Source organism: Gossypium hirsutum, chromosome D09 (genome assembly GCF_007990345.1).
Source record: "Gossypium hirsutum isolate 1008001.06 chromosome D09, Gossypium_hirsutum_v2.1, whole genome shotgun sequence".
Classification (NCBI taxonomy): Eukaryota; Viridiplantae; Streptophyta; class Magnoliopsida; order Malvales; family Malvaceae; genus Gossypium; species Gossypium hirsutum.
The window spans coordinates 46,650,651-46,676,376 of NC_053445.1; the positions used below are offsets into that span (position 1 = coordinate 46,650,651).

General features: G+C 31.8%; 1 pseudogene; it reads left to right on the plus strand.

Moving 5' to 3' along the window:
• Positions 1–22,857: 22,857 nt before the first annotated feature.
• On the plus strand, positions 22,858–24,539 carry LOC107937679 (trihelix transcription factor GT-3b-like; annotated as a pseudogene).
• The last annotated feature ends 1,187 nt before the right edge of the window (positions 24,540–25,726 follow it).

The following is a 25,726-nucleotide window of genomic DNA, read 5'->3' on the forward strand; positions in this document are numbered from 1 at the left end:
CTGGATTTATTTAAAACCATATGGAGCATGTTACTATTCCTTGCTGCAAAGACAAATGTGTTATACAGCCATGTGTGAAATGTGGTGCCAATGGTGCCCTTTTATGATGAAATGAGTATATCTGAAACTAAAACTTTTCAATTATTATATGCAGCCAAGTAGTTTGTGGAGTGCATGTGAACAACTTCTACAAGTAACCACTAATCTTTTCTGTGTTTTTTTAAAGTCTAGAAGGATGAGTTAAGCAAAAAGGGTTCTTTCTTTTTCCCTTAGTAGTGCTTTTAGAGTTTTAAGTTGACTAGTCAGTTAAAGTTGCTGCTTGCACATACATTATGCTGTACATTTATATTTTTTTACTTTTTTTTATTTAATTATTGTAACACCCCTAACCTGTATATGGCGTCAGAATAGGATTACGGAGTATTACCGGAATTTACAGATCAATTAACAGACATTTCATTTCATTGAGCATTCATATCATAAATCAATCAAAACCAAGCTTAAAGTCTCTTATACGAGCTCTCGAGGCCTAAAATATACACTAGAAACAAGTCGGGACTTAATCGAGTACTCAGAAATTTTTTTGAAAAACATTCAAAAAAACTTTTTTTTAAGTGCAAGGAACACACGCCCGTGTGGCCAGGCCGTGTGTCTCACAAGGTCAAGAGACATGGTCGTGTCCCAACCCGTGTCCAAACATGTGAGCTCTCTGGCTTATGTCATACGGCTAAGACACACGCCCGTGCGCTAGCCCGTGTGAGTACTGACTTGTATTATTAAGGTGTAGGGGTCACACGGCCAAGCCATACGCCCGTGTGCTAGGTTGTGTGAACATTCTGTTTTGCTCTGTTTTAAAATTACAGGGGACACACGGCTGAGACACACACCCGTGTCTCTGCCCATGTGGACGAAAATAAGCCATTTCCAAGCCATATTTCTCACCCATCTTGTCTTCAATCTAATCCAACATTTTTACACAACAACAAGCTATAACAAAACATTTAAAACAAGCTAGAATCATGCCTTAAATATATAATATCTTCACATACAACTAACATTCTTTTAAGCACCTCAAATGACATATTATAACATGTATATTCATGTCTTCAATATATTCATATATCTAACTAACTTATATGCATAATTGCATCCAAGGTTTACCAAGCTAGTTTGCATTATTTCAAACCAAGTTACTTAACTAACAAAACTTACCATTTGATACCAAAATGTATTTCAAATACTAACATATTTAGTTATATATATACCTTACATATCAAGGTACTGATTCAAGACCAGTTCATTGCATATCAAAACACGTGTATATAAATGCACATTTAGCTAACATTTTACCTTTAACTAAACATCCATAAACCAAACCACACATCAACCACATAAAGCAAATGTGTACAAACCAAAATGTGCCAAAACACAAGTCTAATGAGTGACCAATCTCAACAAAACATAAATAAGCCAAGATTAGCCAAAATAACCTATACATGCCATTATAACCATAATCAAATCATTCGAAAGTATCGATAGAACTGATGGATAGTGTGATATAGCTCCGACAAGCTTCCCACTTGACCGAGCTTCCGATAATCTGAAAAGTAAAGAAAAACAAATTTGTAAGCAATAAATGCTTAGTAAGCTCGTATAAACTTTAATCATAACAATTCATTTCCAATATGAAATTTATTCATATTGTGAATAATCTAATAATGACATCGCGATACTCATGAAGCTATATTCATCGACTTACAAGATGAATAAATCCACAGTATCACTTTCACATGTTATCCTAGCATAGTAGGATTTTAAACAACTTTAAACTCTTCTAAATTTCTTTATCTTCGTTTGCATTTCTTTACTTTTCACACTCATTCCATGTGCATAACACACAAGTTATAAGCATAATATTCAACCATAGTCACAAACTAGTGCATTTAACATAGCCTTTCTCGAATTAATCCCATGATAAGTTGTTTCATAATAAATTGCACAATTTAAACCTTACCACTCTTTCATGAGCACTAGCATATTTTCTCTTGAGTACTTACCATTTCAATGCATCATGTAAATAAACATATTACCATTCAACCAATAGATTGGCACTTGCCTAAGCATCAACAACAATACTTGTTAGCGTATTTACACATATTTCATATAAATTCAATATTGGTAAACTTATTTTCTCAACATGTCACACTTGAGTTTATTACTCGTCTCAATTTACATAATTTCCTTGTATCAACATCTAAAAGATATTCACATATGTACATATCATGATACTTATCATTCTCTTATTGTTTCTTCATAAACATATATCATTCATTTTTTTATATCAAGATACATTGTACCATCATTTCCATGTATTTCGTATATATATTTAGGTAATGGTTCGTAATTTCAACATGTCATGTAATATCAATTTCATGTATTTTAGGCATATACGGGTAATAAATCATTTCGTACTCATATTTTCTCATGTCAGGATTTTGCCCGTTGAATCATTTAAAATATCGATGGATACACAAGTAGTACTCACAGAGTGTACAAATCTATAATTCGTCAATTTATTTTCGGGAATGCTCATACGAGCACATAAACGGGAAGCTCTTTCAAGCCATTAACGGGAAGCTCATTAGAGCCATAATCAGGAAGTACAAGCGAGCCAATATCGGGAAGCTCCGAAAGTCATTTATCGGGAAGTTCATGAAAGAGCCTTTAATCGGGAAGCTTCGAAGAGCCATATATCAGGAAGCTCATAAGAGCTACGGTGTGTCTGTAACAAATGTAGGATCACAACCAAACGGGATGCTCCAAAGAACTATTAACAGGAAGCTCGCAAGAACCATTTAACTGGAAGCTCGTGAGAGCCAAATATCAGGATGCTCATGAGAGCTGTTAACGGGATGCTCTTCTGAGCTATGGTGTGTCCGCAACACATGCAGGACCACAACCAATTCGGGAACCATGTATCCATTGAATTTCATTTATTCAAATGAGATTTAATATTTATCGGACATTGTCGGATATGTGACTAATTTTCAACATGTCGGATATGTGACTAATTTTCAACATGTCAATTACACAATTCACATACATAACATTCAATTCAAACATATAATTATACAATTTAGTTACACGAACTTACTTGGCTAAATTGCAGAAATATTAAGATTCAGGGGCATTTTGGTAATTTTCCATTTTTCTTGATTTTCCACTCAACCTTGATATAAATTAATAATTTCATACAATATATTAATTTAGACAATAAAACAATTAATTTCATGTAATTTGGTCATTTTTGATATTTTTACAAAATTTCCCTTAAAATTTTACTTTTATTCAATTTAGTCACTGAGTCTAAAACATGCAAATTAACCATTTTTAATGCAAACCCATGCTAGCTAAATATTCATGGCATTCAGTACAACCCATTTTTATGCTTTTCTATCACTACTAAACTTAAAAATAACATAAAACCTTAACATCGATACCTTATTCTCTTGAAACCAAACTTTAACTTAACTTTCTCTCTCCTCCAGCTTCTATTTCTTGAATCTAACTTGATATTATCTTTCTCTCTTTATTATCTTTCTCTCTTGGTAGCTGTGGAAATTCTTTTGATTTTTAAGTGAAAATGATAAATTTTTTGGTGAAATGACCAAGTTGTAAAGAAAAGAAAATTTCTTTCTTTATTTTCTTCTTCTCACATTAGTAGCATGGAAAGATAAAGATAATTCTTCATCTCTCTTTCCTTATATACTAAACAAAAAATATATATAAATAAATGTCAAATCAGTATATTAATAAACTAATATTTATTTAATTATTCTAAAATATCATCAATATCATTATTACTCTTCAAAATTATCTTCCTTGCTAAATGATCATTTTGCCCCTTATGATTATTTAAAATTCCTCTATTGATTCATCACTCATTTTAGTAAAATTGTGATTTAACCCCTCATACTTTTTCTACTTATTCAATTTGGTTCAATTCATCCATTTTTCTTAGTTTCTAGATCCTTCCACCCTTAAAATATTTGTACCATTGGTCCTTTAATTTTTTTCATATTTACACTTTAACCCCTCAAATTTTAAGTATTTATTATTGAGCCACAAAACTTTTCTCACTTTTGCAATTTAGTCCTTCCTTGAATTAATATATCATAATATACTATCCAAATAGATTTTGTTGACATAACTCAAAATTTCCCTTTTTGTCACTTTATTCCTTTATTTTACTATATCAAGAACAATATCTCACTTTCTTACTATAGCAACTTTTAGGGTATTACAATTATGGTGTGAATTTATATATGTATTGGGGTAGTGCATTAGATATCTATTATGATGTGAGTTTACCTCATGAAAAATCATTTGTTGAAGATCTGTAATTTGTAAAAAGTATTATAGAATGGATCATTTTTATTCAAAAATAAATAAATAGAATTGTGTGATTCACTAAAAAAATGCTATTTGCTAACGGTCAACAATCTGTCGATAAAACTCAAAAATCATCGGTATAACACCATAAACCCTATACGACTTTTTTATTCAACTAATTCAAAATAACGAAAATGACTTAAGTTAAAACTTATGTACGAAATTAACCTGTTCTCTATAGTGTCTGTTGGTGCCGCTTGACACATCGACAGTACCGCCCCTAATAATAACCCAATCATCAGTCTTTATTTTTCATAATACTTGTTAAAAATACCAGTATTCAAAGAGGGAAAAAAATTTATAGATACACCAAACAAACTGGCAGCATCAGAGAAATTTTTAAAAATTTCTTTTAAATGTCACCGATATGTTAAGTAGCACCGGTAAATATTTTAAAAAATAATCTTTTGCAAATAATAAAATTTTTCAAATTATTTTCGAAAAAAGGCCAGACGGGTACTTTTGTCTGTCAGTAAATTCCATTACTGACGGATTTCAATGCGTCAATAGCTTGCGACGGTTTTAGTCTGTCAGTAAGGATTTGTCAGTAAATGATAATATTACTTTCAAAAAGGAATAATATTTATGGATTTTAACACAAGCCCACTAAATTCCACGAGACCTTTTCCTAATTTCAATGATTGACCTATTAAACATTGGCACATGTCATACCTATAAAGTTAGTAGCCCTGTCAAATTTATTGGAAATAAGAATAAGAATAACTCTTTCAATTACAGTTATTAATGTGCTCTCATTTGAGAAAATTTGAAAAATGATTTAGATAAAAATTTTAGGCCCGTTTAAGATATAGGCCAAATTCAGGCTTAAACATTCAAATCCGAGCTTAGTTAAACTCATTTATAAGTTTATAATATATTATATTATATTATATAATTTATAACATATAAAAAATAAATCTATATTAAATATATAATATTGCTCTGATATAAATATTAAAATAAGGTTAATATGGTTATATAAAAATTTTCAATAAATAAAAAATATTAAATTAAAATAATATGAGTAGACCTAAAACGGGTTTGGGTTAATTTTTTGTAAATATAGATAGGTTTAGAAAAATTTTGGACTCATATTTCGAATAAGGCCGAACTTAAACAAATATAAAATATATTAATATTATACTTGAGTCCGTTTTAAACTCAATCTCACCCGACTTATTAACAACTGTAGCGAATACGTTATATATATATAATTTTTGAAAACAAAAACCTCAATATTTGACTTACGGATATATAAAGACAAAATAAGGATGTAGATTGGTTTCATGCAGAAACTGATGCAAATCACCCGCGTGCCTAAACATTTTAATCAAGGAAAGAATTTTGGCTCTTTCGATGTGGGTTTCAATTGAATGATAAAGACTTGTGACACCCAACCTCTTTTCTGCGCCTAACAACGACAAGCAGCTAAACAATCACATCGCAGCATAGAATGAGAACTTACTAAGCTGCACATATCCTCCTGCTATCTCCTCTCACAATTGTCAAACCCTTCCCTTACTAAATAGATAGCACATAATTGGCCATTAATTTATTAACCACCCATCGCTCGTTAGAGCTCGGCCAACATGGCAATGGTGAAAGCAGTCGGCCTTGATGGCTTATCCGGATTCAGTTATCCATACATAAAGATGGAAAGGAGATTAATCTGGTTTCATGTTGTTGCCTTCTTGTGATTTCAGAAGCATCATCTTTATATCTACTAATTCACCGATAATTTTCGCATGCCGAAGCCATTAACATTGGGCTTCTTAATGCTTAAGCTCGCATTAAAGGGGAACTCGGAATAGAATTATAAAATTAGAAGGTTGAAGAGGGGCTGGCAGGATGGTGCCTGCCCCATAAAATGGAAAATTATGCTTTTAGCATTTAAAGTTTCATATATTTTTAAGTAAATAAATGATAAAAATTATAATTTAAACTCAAAAATGGTAAAACTATAAATATGTATGTCGGATGACAATTTGGATTGTATTACAAAATATTTAAAATTTTGTTTCTAACAGGTTCGAATACATGACAATAAATAAAACTATACTTTAATTATCAAATCTAATCTTCATCTTTGATTAAAACTTACACAAACTAGTAAATATAAATATCAATAAAAAAATCTGAAATTAAATATTTTAATTATTAATAAATCTAAAAATGTTTAAAAATTATCAAAAAAAAATCTTATTTAACATCTTATTCTCTAAAATCTTTTGTAACTTCTATTAAATCTTATTTATTTTGTATTCCTAAACCTAATCGAACAATGAGATGAAATTATCAGAATTTCTAGATTTGTAATTATCCCTTTTATTATTTAATCAACTCAATTAGTTAAATTATTTTAAACAAAAAGTTAACTAATGTTCATATAATTAAAATAAATATTATAATGTGAATTTTTTTCCTAAGGTATCCATTAGAGCGAACCTAATGACTAATCCTTTGCATTTTATAGGCCCATTAAGAGGATAAACGTTGGTCACGAGTTTTAAAATTGCTTCATACCCAAAGCAAATATCGAACCCGAATTTATTTTGTAATGTGACATAATTATCTTTAATACATATTATATTATAAAAATAGTATACATGCACTTTTAATGACATATAACATATCAATTGTTATATATAATTATATTGTGAATGTATAATAATTAAAACATTGTGATATTACAATGTACATTCTTCTATAATGATGTGCAACCTAAATGTTAAACATGTAACTAATTTTATGGTATATTATAATAGATACAATTAGTATTATATAATTAAGGTATATTAGTTATGCATATATTATAACATAATTGTATATAGAGTTAAATATCAAATTCCATTTGGCATGTTAGCTCGAAATAACATCGTTATATGCCAAATTCTACCGGATTGACCGAAGGGCTTTCTCGAGGATCTCATTCATTAACAAAGAAGGTAAAAAAAATAGAAACAAATGAGGAAAAATGATTTATTTGAAATTAGTATTGACCAGTAAAAAAAAAAATCTTTTCCATGGGAGTGAGTCTAGTTGATTAACAAAGAAGTCTAACCTATATACAATTAATTACATATTTAAGATTTAGGATGCAGATCATTAATAGAAGAATGCGCATTGTAATATCATAATATTATAATAATTATTTTACATTCATAATTTAATTATATAGCAATTAATATACTACATGTTCTTAAATGTGTATGTATACTATTTTATATAATATAATATGTACTAAATATAATTATGTCATGTTTTAAAAAAAATCATATCATAATATTTATTATAATTATATAAATATTTTTTTTGTTTAAAAAATTTAACGAATTGAATTCATCAAATAATAAAAGGGATAATTGCAAATTTAAGAATTTTGATGACTCCATCTTATTGTTCAATTAAGTTTACGAATACAAAATAATAAGATTTAAGAGAATAAAATAATAAATGGAATATATTTTTTTGATAATTTTTTAAGAATATATTTAAATTTATTATTAATTATTATATTTAATTTTTAAAATTATTTTATTGATATTTATACGTTATTTATTAGGTTGTGTAAATTTTAAACAAAATTGAGAATTAACTTTGTATGCTTTAACCATCAACCGTCATGTGTCCAAATCTTATAGGAAGTAAAGTTCAATATATTTTGTAACCAATGGGGATTTGGATATTCAGCAAATATTGATATTTAATTCAGATAGTTTGCAGATTGAGATAATTGTAGATATTTGACCCACTGTTATCCTTACCAATATAATATAATAATAAAATTACATTTTAACTTTTATAAAATATATAATTCAATCTCAACCTTAAGGAAAAAAATTTAGCTTCACCCCTAGAAAATGATATTATTAATAAAAGGAACAAAACAACTATTGAGAGAAACTTAAACCTAAACTCGAATTTACTATTTGTAAAAATAAAAAGGATTCATTATTTATGAAAATAAAATGAATTTGAATAATAAATACTCAAAAATTAATATTTGAATATAGTAGTAATTAAAATATTCTAATTAAATGTCAATTGAGTTTTAATCTGATTGGAATGGGCATTGTTGTTAATAGGGGTGAGCAAAATTCGATTCAACTCGAAAAAATAAAAAAAAATCGAATTTCGAGTTAAATGAATCAAGTTATTCAAATTAATCAAATTATTCGAGTCAACTCGATTTTTTTTTGAATTTCGAGTTCAAATCGAGTTTGATTTTTGAATTCGAATAACTTGAATAATTCGAATAAACCGAATATTAAACTATAATATTTTGTACTTTTACCTCAAACTCTCAAACCTCTTTACTTTCCCCTAAAACTTTTACTTCCTTCCACTTTTCTCCCGAAACTTTTACTCATCTTCCACCCTCCTACCCCAAACTCATCCCCCCATCCCATTTTTTTAATATTTTCCCCCAAAATTGTACTCCCTCAACTCTCAAAACTTTTTAATTTTCTCCTAAATTTTTAATTCTCACCTTTTACCTCAAATCAAAAATTAAAATCATAAAAAATCCCTAAACTTAAATAGTAATAATTTTACTTATACATACTATTTATATTATTAAATTAAATTTCACATTTTGTGCTATTTATATTATTTAATTATTTAATCATATTGAATATTTATAAATTTTTGTTAAAATTGAATTATTGATGATGCTATAAAATATTAGTGTTAAAATTTTATGTTTGTATCAATTTCACATTTTATCTTTAAAATAAATTTTATTAAAAAATCATTTTTTTAATTTAATATATATTTTTTAATTTCAAAATACATAGTGACAAAAATTAGAAGATAATTGAAGCAACTAAGCAAGCAAATCAGCTACCCGTATATAAAATATTAATAAATAAATTATGAGAGGATGAAAGTTAATAACAAATTTGATTACGGTGGACAAATTTGATTACGGTAGGTGACAGTGATTACAAGGACCCAAAATCATTTTTTTAATTTAACTTGAACAAATATATTCGATTCGATTCAAATTCCATCTCACTCTACTTGATTCGAGAAAATTTCAAATCGAGTTAGGATGATAAAATATGATTCGTCAACTTGATTAACTCGAAATTTTTTCATTTGATTTGATCGAACGTTCACCCCTAGTTGCCAATATAGGAGGACGTGGATTCGAGTGCGTTGAAGCGCATTATCCTCATATTTATGGGTTGGGAAGAGACTATGGGTAGTTTTAAGCATTGTGTTAAAAAGAGCAGATATGATCAAGACATATAATGAGACAGATGTGAAAGAGTATTTGAAAACTGTGGCCCATTGGACTTTGCTGAAGCTAATGTAATGTAACAAATGGGTTAACTTACAACTCAGAATAACGACCAATACAGGAATCAATCATGGGCCTAAAAAGAGAATAAAGCTGATGATTAAACAAAATTGTAAGTGCGGAGTCCTAACTCGGGAACCAACCTCTGGTATACTGAAGCCACGTAAAATGGGCTACACTTGGTCGTCTCATTTAGCATTTTCTAGGGTACGATATTTACGGCATTTAGCTTCAATACCAAGTTGAGATACTTGATAAAATATGTCCGCAAATTGATCTTCATATTGGCAATAGCTTGATAAGCACATGAAGTAGCAGCTACAAATTCAATTTTCAGTTTTTGGTAAGGAGAGAATTGGCTGTTTCATTTTCATGGCCATCAAAATTATTTCACATTAACCCGGTATTTAACAAAATAATAATTGGGTTGTATAAATATTTAATTGGATTTATTAATTATTAAAAATAATTAATTTTTGGAAGAATATTTAATTATTAAGTTAGTTAAATATACTAATTTGGTTTTTATTTATTTATTTAAATCATATAGTTAAATTGGACTTAGACCAACCCAACTAGCCTATTAGGGCCGGGGTTTGCCACAGCATAGGGAGATTATTTGCCTTGGAGTCGCCGACCTTATGCCCTCAGAAGTCCTAGTATTTCACATATACGTATTTTAACTAAGGTTTGACACCATTGTTGCACACACCAAGTTGATAAAAGAAAGAAACTGAGTCTAAAAAAAATGACAATTTATTTCACCCTTTATTACACCCAACAATTTTATACTATCCTAACAACTTTTGATAAAAATAAAAAATTGAGATATTCAATCCCTACTCCTACATGGGTCGGGTGAGGAAAATGAACAATTTATGTACGATTCATTAGTAAAGTATCAAAACGGCAGTTTTCATTTCCAGACTGTTGTTACCAATTATCAGTTATAAAAAAGGATCACTTTGGTTTAGCGTTATTTTTCAGAAGTATTTTTGGGTCAAAAAAATATTTTTAAGCAAAACTTAAAATTTTCCACTTACGCTTTTGGTAAAAAAAAATTTCTATAGCGCTTTTAAAAAGCTCAAAAATATCTTGTTTAACAATACTTTAAAATAAGGTTCCGTACACATTAACTCTCTTCATGAACCTTAAAATTAGGTATAACAGACCAACTTCAGTTATTCATCTCCATACAAATTTAAAATCTCCTTTCTCCCTCAGTTTCCCTACCTAACTAATAATATTATTCATTTCCCATTTTCCTCCAAATAGTATTCTTCACTTGTGAGTGGTGACCCAATTTTGAGACATTTATGTGAAAGTCATTGAAAAACCAAAAATAGCCAATACAATATTGGCTTGCTAGTAAGGTCTAATTTGATTATACGTAATTGCGAGGCATAGATTTCTACTCTTATTATGCGTATATATTTAATAAATTGATAATATATATTTATTGAATAGATGATTACAAATTGTTTAAAAGTTTTAAAATCAAATTTATTTATTAACATAACAGTTGATTTATTAAAACATATTATATTACACTATTATTTTCGAAAAATAAAAGTAGGATCGACTTGTTGGATCGATTCTCGATTAGAGTATCAATTTGGAGAGTGACTTAGAATTGGATAAATTGAAAATCGGAATCAGTTGGATTGAGATTTTCTTAAATATTTTTTAATTGTACCAGTCAAATTTAATCATAGTTTAGGAAGGGGATAAATCACCATTGATTGAATAGTAGATGTCGGTAGGCATGGGCGCGTGGCGATCTACATTGTACCTGTAAAGCTAAAGACAAAAGTAATTAAGGGAATTTTCACTCCTGTCAAAAACCATATACTAGGTTTAGTGTTGTCTTCAGATTTCACGTTACCTATTTTTCTTCATTAGTGGAGGGATTCAAAATTCATCATCTTTGTCTGATTATTTTAGTGACCACATTAAAGTGCCAAGAAATTTATAAATAGGAAGGACATTTGACTTTATTTTCTTAGCATTATCTACTCCTGAAAAACCAAACGTGTAAGATATGCATTGGAGCAATAATGCTCGTTCAACAACCTTATTCTTCTTTTTTAATGGAATTTGAAGAAGGGACTATTCCAATGCTTTGAAATGGAGAAGGCAAATTTTGAAGGGTTAGCAGGTCCAGACCCAAAGGATCTCTCTCCAATTTCCACGCAACTTCTAAGGGTTGATTAACATGTGGGTGTTCCACTTGAAATTGGATTTACCACTCTCCAAGTTCTAGAAGGCTCTCGCCCCTTTAGGACCCAAAATACAAGTCTATGCGCACGTGATTTTGCATTCCCAGGGCCCCCTGTTTCGACTCAATATATACAACGGAGAAAGATTGGGCAATACTCTTATTGACTATGTCTGCCGTCTGCGTTTGATATAAATCTTTTATTTATTCCAATAGTTTTGATTTTGTGATGACGAAACTTCTTTTCCTCGCAACTTAATATGAATTTCCCACTTGTTCATGTTCGGTATACCAACGATTTTCTGAAAACATAAATCCCACATGAAATTTGATGCTGCTCAACTTTTCTAGCTAATTTAAACATATAAGACCACTGAATTACGTTAAGTAATTAGTATTCCAGTCAGAAATATGTTTCCATGAAAAGGTTTAACTTTTTTCCCCCCTTATATACAAGTTAAAAGGACAAGTGTTACAGTGATGGTTTAAATATTAGTGTAATGCTAAAATATGCTACTTTAGTTCCTAAAATTGTGGCATGTATTTAGGATTCATTTGTCATGTAAATAGTTAACATAATGTGCCAAAAATGTGATTGCGATTAAGCCGTATTTGCACTTTTTAGTTTGATATTGGGCTAAGCTGATGCTTAGTTTGATTATGTTAAATATTAATTGAACTTATGAATTTAAGCTTACTTAAGTTTTATATGTTCTAATTTGTTAAATGAGGTATGTGGGTATGTAAATGTGGGAGTAGGACTGATAAGTGTTAAAAGTAACATTTTAACATTGCTCTTAATGTGTTTTTGGATGATTATTCGATGTTAATTGTGAATTTTATACTTCTAATGTTTTAAATTCATGTTTTTATATTTACGAAAGCATTTCAGGGCAATATGAGCGAAAACCGAAAATTCGGAGCAAGTTATAAGAGCTACACGGGTTGACCCCTTCCATACGACCGTGTGACCTACACGGGCTGCCACACGACCATGTGATAAGCAGTGTCGGTTGCGCGAAATTACACCCTAAACTGTGGGCAATTGCATTTTATAGGTTTTTCGGGCATTCTAAGACATATATATGACAAAAATACAAAGATAGGAGAAAGTCATCATATAATACTCAATAAAATAACTCGAAAAACACCATTGAAGTTGATTCTTAAGCAAATTTCCATCAAGATTGAAGACTCCCAATTGATTTCTCAAAAGATTATAATGAGTTTCTTTATTTCTTTCGAATATATTGTCTTTTGGATGCTTTTATTTTAAAGCATGAACTAATTTTCTAAATACCTAGGGGAGATGAACCCTATGATAAATTCTGTCTTTTAATTTTTTATTTTACGCAATAAATACTTAGATCTTGTTCTCAATTACGTATGCTTAATTCTTGGTTTAATATTTCTAGATTATTGACCCATGTTTGATGTGCTTAAATCAGAGGATGAATAGAGCTTGCTTAATAGTAGATCTTGCGTAATTGAGTGGAGTTGCATGCAATCTTAGAAATAAGATGACATAAATCTATCCAATTAGATTCAAATCTAATAGGGGAATCCATAAATCGAATTAATGCGATAACAATGGTTTTAATTAGGAAGAAATTTTAATTAATCAACCTAGAGTCAATTACTCTTACTCTCGAAAGAGATTTAGCATAATTTAGGGATTTCTACGGATCATGATACTAAGTAAATAAATTGCAAATTTAGATTAATTGTAACAGTCCGTTTTCAGTGAAATCGAAATAGTGGTTTCGGGACCACAAATCTGAGCCCGTAAGAAAAATTATTTTAAAATAATTTTATGGTCTACCGTATGATAGGAATATCGTATAAAAATTTCATTAAGAAAGTTTTACCGATTACATGTTTAATTGAGAAAATGACCAAATTGCATAAAATGTAAAAGTTGAGTTCTAGTAGCTATAAGTATCAAATAGCTATGAAATTCAAAATTGGAGGTCCTTATATGGAAAATAGACCATTAAGAGGGATTAGTTGATAAGTATGATGATTCATCCATGAAAAATTAAGAAAAGAAAAGGATAAAATTGGAAAGATGAAAAAATAAAGATGATAAATAATATAATAAAATAAAACAAAATATCATCATTTATCATCTTTCCTAAAATCAAAAGATGTGGAAACCCTAGTTTGAAGCTTAAAGATAGACAAGCTTACTTTGGCTCAATTAGGTGAGTATTCAAGTCTCGTTTTTAGTAATTTTTATGTTTTTAAAATCGTAATAGCTTAATTTAGCTATCTCGGGGATTAATTTGCAAAGTCATCAAACTACTAAGGTTTTTCCATGGATGAATATAGTTGAATTATGAAGTTTTATGGTAGAAAATGAAAGGTTGTTGATTGATAAACAACTTTTGTAAAAGGAATTTTGATGAAATTATGATTTAGGGACTAAATTGTAAAGATGTAAAATTCACGAAAAAATTCTAAATTTTATGAAATACATTGGCTGTTAATGTTACATGTAAAAATTGGTTAGATTTGGAATAAGGATTAAATTGTATAAATTTCATTTTCCGAGCCTAGGGACGAAATTGTAATTAATTAAAAGTATAGGGGCAAAATGATAATTTTTCCAAAAATACTAATTGGATTGAATTGAATATGAATTGTAATAAATTGATGTTAAATTCATTCGTATAGATCCAGATAACTCAAATACGAAGTTAGATAGTGAGAAAGAAAAAGTGTCGGAGTAGTAGATTTTGCATACACGAACACTTGTCAAGGTAAGTTCATGTAACTAAATTGAGAATTCATATGTGTTAATTGAATTGTATGTATGTGATTGTATTGTTGCTATGTATATGAAATTAATCGCATATCTCATAATGCCCAACAAACATTAAGTCCCGATTGAATAAATGAAATTCGATAGATACAAGGTTCCTGTATTGGTTGTGGTCTAGCATATGTTGTAGACACACCACAGCTCAAAAGAGCGTCCCATTATTAGTCCTCTCGAGCTTTTCATTATATGGTTCTTGCGAGCTTCTCGTTAATAGCTCTTCAGAAAATCCTGATTGGTTGTGATTCTGCATGTGTTGTAGACACACCACAACTCTTATGAGCGTCCCGATATATGGCTCTTCGTGAGCTTCCCGATTAAAGGCACTTTGTGAGCTTCCTGATTAATGGCTCTCCGAAGCTTCCCGATATGGCTCGCTTGAACTTCCAGATATATGGCTATCCGGAGCTTCTTGTTAATGGCTTTTCGGAGCTACCCGTTATTTGCTCGCATGAGCTTCTTGATTATGACTCTTATGAGCTTCCCGTTATACAGCCCGGATAAGCTTTCTGTTACATGGCTCATACGAGCTTCCTCTTATGTGGCTCAAGAGAGAGCTTCCCGATTATGTGCTCTAATGAGCACTCTCGAATATGAATTGACGGATTACAGTTTCGTACACTTCATGTGTACTACTCGTGCATCTATCGATACTATAAATGATTCAACGGGAAAAGTTCTGACATGAGAAATTATGAAATTGAGACGAATTGTTACTAGTATATACTTGAAATACAAAGATATGATATGTACATGTTCATGGACACTTGAAGTGATAATACATGTATGTGCAAATTGAATATTGATAAGTCCATTCATGTTTCTTGGTATTTATGTGGAATACATGACTAACATGTTTGATGAGAATATGTGTTAGGCAATTGGCCAAATTGGTTTGAGCATGTTTATTTGCTTACTTTAAATGTGAATTAATTGGTAAGTTAATTTCAATGTTATACGAACTTACTAAGCTTTAAAGCTTACTCTGTTTTATTTTCTCTGTTTGATAGTATCTCGGAAGCTCACCCTACTTGTCTTCCACCTACACCAACACTTAAACACATTCACAAACCATATCAAAGCATTTAAAATAAGTCCAAATCCTATCTTAAACATGACATAATATCACATACAACCAATGTATCTTTAGGTACCTCAGATGACAATTTATTATCATGTTAATCTATAACTCATACTTACCTATTTACTAAATGCATTTATGCATGATCACATTCATTCTTCAAACATGATTAGATCCACTTATAAACTTATAAAAAATATGTCAAACACAAGCCATTCCAATGGCTAGTTTCATTCAAAACATTTACATGCCATTATTGGCTAAATAACCTATACATGCCCTTATAACCATAATTAATTTACCATATATACCTAAATAGGCCAATGGATAGTGTGAGTGATCTTCGCCAAGCTTCCAATCGAACGAGCTTCCGAATTACTATAAAACAGGGGAAAATAAAATAGAGTAAGCATGTAATGCTTAGTAAGTTCATATAACATGGTAATTAACTTACCATTAATTCATGATCAAGATAAACATGCAAGACACATTTGATCATAATCCCTAGATCATATCTTCATCATCCTTGTTAGTCATATATTTCATTCAAATATCAAGAAATATGTATGGGCTCAATAGTAATCAGATTTCCATATAAATATGTTTTCCACATCATGTATTCATATAACATATACAAATCATATCCATGTATTTCAAGTACATTTTCATAATAATTCGTCTTGAGTTTAGACTATTTCATGTTGAAACTTTGCCCATTAAATCAATTGAAATGTCAATGGTTACACGGGTAGTACGATCGAGGTGTACAAATATATAATCATAGATGAACATATTCATCAAAAAAATTCCATGTTCATATAACATTATCTCATATTTCCATATATCATGTATTATCATTTTCATGTATTTCAGGCAGATACGTGTAATAATTCGTTTCGTGTTCATATATTCTCATGTCAGAATTTTGCTCGTTGAATTTTATTTGAAATATCGATGGATACCCAGGTAGTGCACTCCAAGTGTACAAATTAGCAATCCGTCAATTCATAGTCGAGAGTGCTCATTAAAGCACATAATTTAGAAATCCTCTCTCGAGCCATATAACAGGAAGCTCCCAAAGAGCCATTAATCGTGAAGCTCACAAAGAGCCTCACTGGAAGCTTATCTGGGCTATATAACGAGAAGCTCACATAGAGCCATAATCAGGAAGTTCACATAGAAATTTTAATCAGGAAGCTCACGAAGAGCCTTTAAACGAGAAGCTCACGAAGAGCCATTAGTCAGGAGCTCCGGATAGCCATATATCGGAAGTTCAAGTTAGCCATATCAGGACTTGCACAAAGAGCTGCGTTTGTGTCTGCAACATATGCAGGATCACTGTCGATCATAAAATAGGACGCTCACAAAGAGCTGCGTTTGTGTCCGCTATATATGCAAGATCACAATTGATCATATAACAGGACGCTCATAAAGAGCTGCGGTACCCCGCAACACATGCAAGACCACTACCGATCAGGATGCTTGTAGGAACCATATAACGGGAAGATCGAGAGGGCTTATAACGGGATGTTCGTAGGAGTTGTGGTGTGTCTGCAACATATGCAAGACTACAACCAATTCGGGAAATCCCATATCCATCGAATTCTATTATTCAAACAGGACTTATCATGCATCGAGCTTTGTCGGATATAAGATTAATTTCATATTGATAACAATGGTACAATTCACATACACATCATTCAATTTAAAACATATAAATACACAATTTAGTTACACGAACTTACCTCGACAAATGTTCGTTTACGTAATATTTACTAATCCGATATTTTCTCTTTTCCTCGTTCTAACTCCGAATTTGGTCTATTCGGATCTACATGAATGAATTTAACATCAATTCATGTTCATTTCAATTCAAATCACATCTTTTGAAAAATTACCGTTTTGCCCCTAAACTTTTCATTAATGACGATTTCGTCCCTAGGCACGGAAAATGAAATTCATGCAATTTAATCCTTATTCCAAGCCTAACTGATTTTTAAATGTAAAAATTACAGCCCATGTATTTCATAAAATTTAGAATTTTTCCATGAATTTCACATCTTTACAATTTAGTCCCTAAATCAATTTTTCATCAAATTTCCCTTTACAAAAGTTGTTTATCTATTAACAGCCTTTCATTTTCTACCATAAAAATTCATAATTCAACTATTTTCATCTATGGAAAAACCCTAGTTCTTTCATAACTTTACAAATTAGTCCCCGAGATAGTTAGATTAAGCTATTACGATCTCAAAAATATAAAAATCATTAAAAATAAGACAAGCAAACATACCTAATTGATCAAAGTAAGCTTGCTTGAGCTAATTTCTCTTAGCTAGGGTTTCTATGGAAATAATTTGGGAAAGATGATGAAAAAGATTATATTTTCATTATTTAATTAATTATCATCTTTTATTTTTTTCACCTTCCAATTTCATCCTTTTCTTTATTTTATTTTCCATGGATGAATCATCATCCTTAACCACTAAGCATTTTTAAATGTTCTATTTACCATATAAGGACCTCCACTTTAAATTTCTATAGCTATTTAATCCATTTAGCTATTAGAACTCAACTTTTGCACTTGGTGCAATTTGATCCTTTAGCAATTAAACATGTACTCTGATGGTTGTCGATTCCACCAATATAATCCTACACCAAATTTGTAAATTTGAGCAGTATAGGGAGTAGGGTCGATCCCTCAGAGACTGGGTTTATTGAAAATTGTTTCTCTCTTGACTAGATTTATGTCTGAGCAGTTGTCATGTCCAAGAAGTTTGGGGGTAAAATATGAAACCTAAAATAAACAGAGGGAAAAAATGTGTAAAAAGCAAATGTTGAAGACAATTAAATAAGAAACAGTTAAGTAAATTTGAAGAAAAATCAATTAAATTTAGCTTAGCTTCAGGCACGGGTTTTTCTGTCTTTGAACCGATCCTCGAAATTGGATGAACTCTTCTTTTCCAATAAACTAGTTATAGTTGCCAAGGACGCCTCGGACACAACTCTTCTTTGTGTAAATTAGTTATGGAACGTCCTATAACTAACCCTTGTCGATCGAACAACCTATGAAACGTTGGTGATTTAGAACTCCGGCAGCTTTGCATTCTAGAAAAGCCTAGCTCAAACCAATGCCCTCAACCGCATGGGACATTTAAATTCGGTTACTACTTTCCTGGACGTAACCAAACAACAATCCCTATTTGCCACGCCAATGTGTTCACGAAAAATCGATTATATAATCGATCCTTTCGGAATTCCAATTGTACGTCTAACCACAGTAACTCAAACGACATCTTTTTGACTTAGTGTTTATTTGACTTTGAGTTGACGAAATCATACTCTTAATCTGGAGAAATAATAAATACTAAAATTTAGGAGTTAAATTGCTCGAGTTCATAACTCACGGGTTTTGACAAAGTTAACACTGACCTAAAGCTGAAATGAGTTTAGTTGACTATGTTGGAGTTTGACATATCTGGAGTGGGTTGGATAAATGAAATAAGGTTGAAATGGGTAAAAGAATGGGTGGCGTGGTTTAACCTACTGGAAATGAAAAGGGTTTGAAAAATAAAATGTAAGTGGGGATGTAGGTTGGTGACAAGTTGGATATTGATAAAAATGAAAGTATAAAGAACCAAAGACAACAAATAATTTCGTGAGAAGGAAGGAAAGATTGCATTCCAAATATGAAAGTTTGATTCTGAAATGAACATAATACAACATATTTATACTAGTGGCTTTGAGCCAACTTTCCTAATTTAAAACCATTATACATAGAAAGTGCATAAAATCAAGGAAAAATATCCCCATGATCAAAATAAATCCCTACAAAATCTCTTACTAAGTCAATCAGAAAATTTCAGCCAATTACATCTTTTCAAAATTCCATTCCAGCCTGCTTTCTTTTGCTCCTTCCTTCAATCTAGCCCAATTGTTTCTCTCTTTTTTTCTTTTGACCCCAAATTGCACCCCTGTATAAAATTCAATATAAACATGGAAAAATCAGTGGTGCACTCTCATAAATTAACCAATTTAATTACATAAAATAGGTAACTTCAGCATTTAATCATAATCGGTAAAATTTCTTTGCAAAATTTTTATATGACATTATTATCATACTGTAGATCATAAAATAATATTAAAATAAATTTTTCTTCTGAAATCGAATTTGTAGTCCCGAAACCACTGTTTCGATTTTACCAAAAATGGGCTGTTACACTTACCTTCTAGCAGGCATAGTTAATACCATCCAATAAAGGAGGCCTCGAGTTTGATATTCCTTCCATCTAAATAGCAAATCAATGGCAAAATCTCCACTTATTACATCAAGAGTCTAGTTATAATGCTAATTGTGAAATCGTGAAATTTTCCTTTATATTTCAGTTAAATTGCAAATGGGCAAAATTACAATCAATTATAAATTAAAGATGGAAACTAAAGTGTGGTTACATTGTTTGGTAACTTCCCACTTCTATAGGGCCTTGCCCATAGAGTAATCCACTATAAATCAATTTGTACAAGACATGATTTAAGTCCAATTCACTCACAAGTTAGAACCTCACTCCTATAGTCAATTTAGATCACTCTCCCATTAAGATTTTCTCCCTAAAGCTTAGTTGTAAACTAAACAGCAAGAATAGTTTACTTACAAATATGCACAAAAATAAGTTACTCAATGAACAAGATAAGTGTTCTATTTTATTCGTACATAGACTAAAACAAGCATAATGTGACCTATTGAATTACAATCAATGTGGATATCAATCTCTTCAAATAAGTCTTTAATAAGGAATAAAGTGGTAGAGATTTTCTCGATATGATCTTCCTTGAGAATCAAATCTCTTTAATTATGAAAACTTCAATCACATTAAGAGTCTTCATAAAGTCTTTGCTCGACTTGACTCTCCTCATATAGTCTTTAATAGTTGCAGCTAAAAATCTCTTAAGATGTTCAATTAAAAGCTCCAACAATTGGTCAAAAGATTGCAACAGATATGGCAATAAGTTACAATGGTCAGTTAGATGCATGTTGGGTTGCAACTAGCACTTGTAATTGATGTAGACAAAGAGTTTAAATTCCAGAGAACTTTCTTGTACTCAAGTGACTGGCAATATAAAAGGGGTTACTTCCAAGTCATTCTATACATTCACAAGTTTAAAAGTCTAAAATTTCTCTAAAGAAATCTCTGAAGAACGTGAAGAAATTCTGACTAACAGCATACCTATTCCAAAGAAAGCTACCTTCTGATCCTGTTTAATTGAAGAAAAGAAGTCAAAAGTTGTTTTTAAGAAAGCCACCTTTTGATTCGATTCAAATGAAGGAAGGAGAGCCAAGCTTGTTTGAAGAGCAATTCAACACAACATTTGAAGCAACTAATATCCATCTAAGATCAAGTTTAGATGACCCTTGTCGAAGCTCGACGGAAGAGAAGAGTCAAAAGAGTTCTTTGTAGATAAATATCTAAAGTTTTTAACTTTTTTATATGCCAAAGCTCAATCAAAGAGAAGAATCAAAGGAATTATTTGTAAATAAATATTGAGAGGTCTAACTCTTTTCATGTCTTATATTTGACCCGAAATTTGTGTATACTAACACTAACAATTAACACCCTCTAAAACAACTATTTATAACTAACTCTCAACATTAACCACTATCAAATAACTTTTTCATTTTCATGTATTATTAATGTAGTTTTTCATGATTATATAATTATTTACAAGAAAACTGAAAAATATTTTTCTTTTGAGAAAAGAATAGTAAGAAAAGACAAATCCAGAAAACAGTCAACGGAAACGATTTATACCACCTACGCCAGCCGATAGGAAATATGAAAAGTTGGTCAAAGTCTTCAATGCCTCACCCTTACCTTTCCTTCTATTTCTACCCACTTATGCTCCTCTGTCGACAAATCGAATGCACGGTTCCACCTCTCTTCTTTATTTAGACTAACATCAACTTTCATTTTAGAATTTTCATTATTTTTATTTTTATTTTTCCTTTTCAAAACTAATTCCAATCACTTAATTTATGTTTAGCTAAATCCAATTATATTAACGTGCATTTGGTTGTCCAATCATTTTGTATTTACCATTGCTATTAAACTTAAAATTTGATTCATATTTTGTCACTGATGGCATATATCAATGAGAAATATCTTCATTTATTTAAATTATGTTATCTCCATCTATTATATAAAAAAGGAATAAACTTGGGGAAGGGGGACTAGTGGGGTCGTCTAGGCTTATAGGTGTGAACCGTAGGCCAAGTGGGTCCCTTTCTTTTTTCACCCTATAAAAGAGCTGCATGCATGCCACGTGTATGACTGTGGGAGGCGTATACACGTGGGACATGAAAGAATAACGCGTATAAGATCATGATCATTCAAAAGCCAAAAAATAATTAATTATGAACGGCTTAAAAGTTAAACCAAAAAATTAGCACAGTAAAATGGAAGTTGTATACATTTTTTTTCAACCTTTAGATTTTCGGAATTCCATGCAAAAATTATTAAATAAAAGAAGAAGAAGAAGAAAAAAAAAGCGTTACCGCCTCCTCCACGTACGTTCTGGGAAAGCAAATCCCATCGTTGGGTCCTTCACTTGTTCGGACGGGTCCAAAAGCGAATAGACCACGCCACAAAGTTGCAAAATATATTATTCCATCGAACAAAAAAGACTATAAAATATATAATAAAAAAATTCACTTAAAATTTTATGGCTAAATCCTGGGATGATAATAAAATCTTCGGGTGCAAGTTATGTATGAGCGGTAGCAGAGAAGGAAGTCCCCACCACAGCATCGGGCATCAACAGTGAGACTTTCAGGGTCGTCAGCGTGACGCCGCGTGAACGCAATGGAACAAATGGTAAAAGAACGATTTATATAAATTATATTTCAAAAAATAAAAAAACAATAAAGGGAAGGAAGAGAGAGATTCCGCGTAGACCGATAGAGACGGAGAGAGGAGTGTTGGGGGTAGGGGAGAGAATGTGAAGAAACAGAAAGCTTTTTCTTTCCTTGGTTTCGTTTTCTTGAATTTGAAAGAATAGTAAAAACGCTCGCTTTTGACACCTAAGCTTACAGCAAATCTATCTATCTATTAATCTTTTTTTTCCCTTTTTTCTCTTCTTTTTATATATTTTTAGGTTTCTTCAGGGATTTTTCTTTTTCTTTTCTATTCTTCTTTTTAAAAATCTTTCTTGAGGGTTCACATTTCTTGTTCACACCATCTCCATATAAATCTTTCATGTTTCTCTCTCTCCATCTTTTCTTCTTTCTGTCAATCTTCTCTTTTTTGGATCAATCATCCTTTTGGAGGCTGCAAAAACATAAGACTTATCGATAATCTTGTGTGGCTTTTGTATGCTTTGCGTGTGATAGTTGTAAATGGAAGGGCACCAACACCATCATCATCAATATCAGCAGCAGCAGTATCAATATCATCAGCAGCAGCAACAACCACCTACCAGCAGTGTTAACGTTGATGCTGATAGATTCCCTCAATGGAGTATTCAGGAAACCAAGGAATTCCTGATGATCAGAGCGGAGCTGGATCGAAGTTTCATGGAGACCAAGAGGAATAAGCTGCTTTGGGAAGTTATCTCTACCAGGATGAGGGAAAAGGGTTTTAATCGAAGCACTGAACAGTGCAAGTGCAAGTGGAAAACCTCGTTACTCGGTACAAGGTAGGTATCTCATAATAGTCAGTATTTTGATTTAACTCCCTTTTATTTTTTAAACGCAACGGATTACGTATCCAGGAATATTTATTTCTCTGTTTTGTTTTACCTAAAATATGCATCCTGAAAACCCTATTTTATATACACACACTCATTCAGGGATGTGAAACGATGGAAGAAGAAGCTATGCGGCAACAGTTCCCATTTTACAATGAGTTGCAAGCCATATTCTCAGCAAGGATGCAAAGTATTTTATGGTCAGAAAGTGAAGGAGGAGCGACCGGGTCGAAGAGGAAGGCGGTGCAGCTATCTTCAGACGAGGAAGAAGATACGGAGGAAAAAGAGTTAGAAAAGAGTAGCGTTAGGAAGAAGAAGCAAGGCAAAACCAGTGGTGGTGCAGGTATTGGTGGCAGTACAAGCGGGAACGGCAATAATAGTAATAATATAAAGGAGATATTAGAGGATTTCATGAGGCAACAAATGCAGATGGAAATGCAATGGAGGGAAGCGTTCGAGGCGAGAGAACACGAGAGGCGGTTGAAGGAGATGGAATGGAGGCAGAAGATGGAAGCATTGGAGAACGAGAGGATATTGATGGATAGGAGATGGTATGAAAGGGAAGAACAAAGGAGAATAAGAGAAGAAGCTAGAGCTGAGAAGAGAGACGCCCTCATCACTGCACTGCTAAACAAGCTCAGAAGAGATGATCACATGTAGACGACAAGTATTTATTTATTCATGCATGTTTTAGCAGGAGATGAAGCCTTTGTTTGAGAGGTTTGTCCTAGAACTCTCGTTCTATATATCAGATCGATATGTTGTTTAGTTCTATGAATTGTTTCTCTCTTTCTGCTCTGCCCACCTAGGCTTCATCTTTTGCTAGTATAAGAGAGCTTCCATTTCCTTAAGTTTTTTGTAGTGTTTTTTTATTCTCCATTGCCATTATGTTATAGTTATAAGAGGTCAGTTGACAATGAAAGCACATTCTCAAAGCACCATGGATAAAAAGCTCCAAGGTCTAGACATATCTTGCGCGATAGTTAAACAAATTTAACAATATACACACAGGAAAATCCACAAACGATAGTGAGTCCGAAATAATGTTCATAGTGGCCACTGTTGAAAGTGGTCCATTAATTCTTGCTTCTGCCTCTCAACTTATTCAAAGTCTCGTGCCTTTCACTCACATTACATTGATCAATCTCTTCATAGTAACCCTGGTCAGCATGTCTACAGCAAGAAGGATTTGGGTTTCTGGTTTTCCATGGATTCCTAAAGTTATGGCTGTCAAAACATGTGCTTGACTTTCCCATATTAGAAAGTTATACCATATGTGTGTTGTGCATTTTCTGGTGAGCTAATTAGGTAAGGTGGACTAATGAGTGATAAAGAAGGATTACCGTAAGGGGATGTTAGAAATCAAACCCACTCCAAGCATAATCTAGAAGCATGAGACGTGGAGCAATTTTGTGCCATGCAAAGTGCTGAAATTTTAGCCATACAAAGTGCTCCATTATTGAGATGTTTTGTGGCTGGAAATTAAGTGGATTAATAGCCACATTTGTTGTCACTTTATCAGCCTATAAATAGAGGCTTAAACTTGTGTTGTAATGAAGAAAAATGAGAAGAAAAAAGAAATAAGAGAAGCAACGTGAGTGAGAGTGAGAAGGTTAGCAAACCTTGAGTGAGTTAAAATCTAGCAGCAGCTAGACTATCTAGTCATTGAGAAAATATTTGTAATCTTCGTATTGTAATATATTGAGTGTGTAATAAAAAGTAAATTTTCGGCCCATCACGTTTCCAACAAGTGGCATCAGAGCTACGGTTCGGAGCTTGGTTCGGAGTTCGGTTCGTGTCCGGTTCGTGTCCAGTTCGGAGTACCTTTGGTGTTCATCTAACAAGTCGATATGGGCGACGTAATTCAGCTACAAGTTCCACAATTGACGAAGACAAATTATGGAAATTGGAGCATTCGAATGAAGGCTTTGCTCGGTTCGCAAGATTGTTGGGAGATCGTTGAAAAAGGATACATCGAGCCCGGAGATGCCGCTACAGAAGCAGCTTTATCAAATGACGCTAAGAAGGCGTTACGAGAAGCACGAAAGAAGGATCAAAAGGCCTTGAATAGTATCTTTCAAGGTATGGATGAATCAACCTTCGAGAAAA